This window comes from Arachis duranensis, chromosome 10 (genome assembly GCF_000817695.3).
Source record: "Arachis duranensis cultivar V14167 chromosome 10, aradu.V14167.gnm2.J7QH, whole genome shotgun sequence".
NCBI classification, from domain to species: domain Eukaryota; kingdom Viridiplantae; phylum Streptophyta; class Magnoliopsida; order Fabales; family Fabaceae; genus Arachis; species Arachis duranensis.
In genome coordinates, this window is record NC_029781.3 from 100,740,744 (window position 1) to 100,743,310 (window position 2,567).

General features: G+C 35.0%; 1 protein-coding gene across 1 annotated transcript in view; it reads left to right on the forward strand.

The window, feature by feature from the left end:
- The window catches only part of LOC107471306 (uncharacterized), a 14,114-nt gene that overhangs the window by 7,505 nt on the left and 4,042 nt on the right, over positions 1-2,567 (forward strand). The window lies entirely within an intron of this gene.

Sequence of the window (2,567 nt, forward strand, 5' to 3'; positions counted from 1 at the left end):
GCAGTTTTTAATTTGCCATTAAAATTTGATTTTTCTATTATTTTTCCTATTTCGAAAAAGTATGTTTATTAAACATTAATTTTTTTACTTTTCAATTAATTTAGAGAAATTGCAACCAAGTAAAACATCTCAATTAACATAACAAACTAAATTAAATATATGCAAATATAACATATATAATAAAATTGTCATAACATCATCCAAAATAAAATAAGAATGCTTAAGTTGAAGAAAATAAGCATAAAGCACTAAACCAAATTAAATGTAAAAGTATCTAAGAACATTGATTGAAATTCAAAATTTTTGTTGCGGGTCGTGATTGTCATATGAAGATGGCCCTGCGCATGACGAGTCTCGTGTACCGCCCAAAAAAACCCAACTTTGCAGCAACCTTAGCTGGCAAATTGTCTCCTTGCTGTTGGACTAGATATTCCAAGACCTTATGTATCGACTGTCTCTTTGCCTGCTCTTCTTCTAACTTAGCCGTCAATTCTGTAATCCTCTTCTCGTACTCTTCATTGGGCTCTGTAGAACCCGACGGTTGTCCAGCAGCGTTACCAAAGACTTGGGTGGGACATGGTCCAGCACCTAGGGCACGAACTCGTCTTGGGTGCTCCTTTCTAAAAACTTATGATGGCAAATCATTTTGTGAAAGGTGCTTAGAGGATCCATACTGCCTCTCAGCATTCGCAATTGCTTCCTATAAATATACAACACATTGGAGAGGCATGAGTTAATAGTAGCACGATATATACAGTAAGCTAAGTTGCTTCAAATTTTCAAACATGACTTACACTAACAACACGTACATCGGGATGGATATATGAGCCATCTTTTTTCTTATGAGTTATGATAAACAACTCTCCTCTACCGACGGGCCTTCCTTCTTCTTTCTCCTATATCTTTGATATCGACACAATTTAGTAAACAACAACAACATATTTAGGAAGATTAATCAAAATTTTAATGCAAATAATGACTTATTACCACTTCGTCTTTTTTTCTTGCCAATGTTTTGGAGCCCCCAGTATGTGTGTAAAGTTACTTGCTCCGATTTAAAACATTCTGTTTACACTTTTTCTGTGACCAAATAACAGAACAAATGTAAGTGAGAAAGATATGTTGAATATAAAATGTAAGGCGAGTAATATGTATACACATGTATGTTTTTGTGGAAATAATAAAATATACCAAGGCTTACCTTTGTTTCTTCCTTTTGGCGATAGTCAATGAACTTTTTCCATTCATTTTCTTCTATTCCTTTTGGGTGATGCTTAAGATTTTCTTCATAAGTCCTTTTTTCTTTGTAACACCTATGATACAAGAGGTGCCTTGTATCTTTCCAGATCTTTCCTATCCTCTTCATAATATTGCGCTTTATTTTTCCTTCGGCATCATTATCATAGTGAAAGACCCGCTGCAATTAGTTGACATTGTCATTAACCAAGTCCAACTAACAAGCCAATTATATGGATCTTCAACCAGGTAAGTAACATTATTTTTCTGCGTCTCATGTATATACTATTTGAAACCTTTTTTTATAGTTTTTCTAATTTCCGTCTAAATCAAAAGATACGCCCCTTGAAAAATTAAATCTTTAACCAAAAAAAGTATTCAACTAAAAAACTAGTTCACAATAGCATATAAAAATTAACAAAATTCACAAAATATGATACAATTCATGATCAGTACCTTAACCCAGTAGCTCAAACAATATTATCAACAACACATTAAGAGAACAAATCAAGCAAAAAGTCAATATCAAAATTTTTAAAAAGTGCTTAATGCTAAATAAATGACTAGAGGTAGGGACAGATAAACATTAGAAAAATACGCAACAATATTATTATGGCAATCTCAGCAACTCACAATACACAGAAAATAACAAAATCACAGCAATTCAATATCAGTGAACTATCCCAGTAAATCGATCAGTAATTAATTATTATTAAGAACAGATCAACAAAACAAGAAAAACCAAACTCAATAAGCAGTGTTTAAGCTAACTAGAGGAAAGGATAGAGAGATAAAGAGCGAGCTTGAAGGCGATAAAGAGCGAGCTCGATGGCAACGACGAGTAGAAGAGAGACCTCGACAGCGACAGTGAAGATAAGAGAGAACTTGGTGCTGACGGCGAGGAGAAGAGAGAGCTCGACAATGGTGACAGCGAGGAATCTTGAACCTTGCTTCCGATGACCAGACGACCCCGACGAACACTGATGCAAACCCAATCGGCAATGAGGTTGACGCGATGTTGCAGGGCGGTGGGGCTGCGGTAGTTGCGCTGGGCGATGGCTGCGGTACGGGTTTAAGAGAGGGCGGTGGCTGCTAGGATTTGTTTCTTTGTCATTTCAATTTTCAAATAAGAGGGGAGATGAGTTAGGGCCTGAGAGAAGTGGGGGGCTTGTGGGTAGTCCATTAGGTTTAAGAGTTTTTTTCTTTTAATAAAAATCAAAGCGTTAATGTTTTGGGTAAGTAATGTACATAATTAGTAATCTTTATAATGTTATACCTATAAATAATTAATAACTATAAATTAATGATATTTATTATATAAATAGCTATTA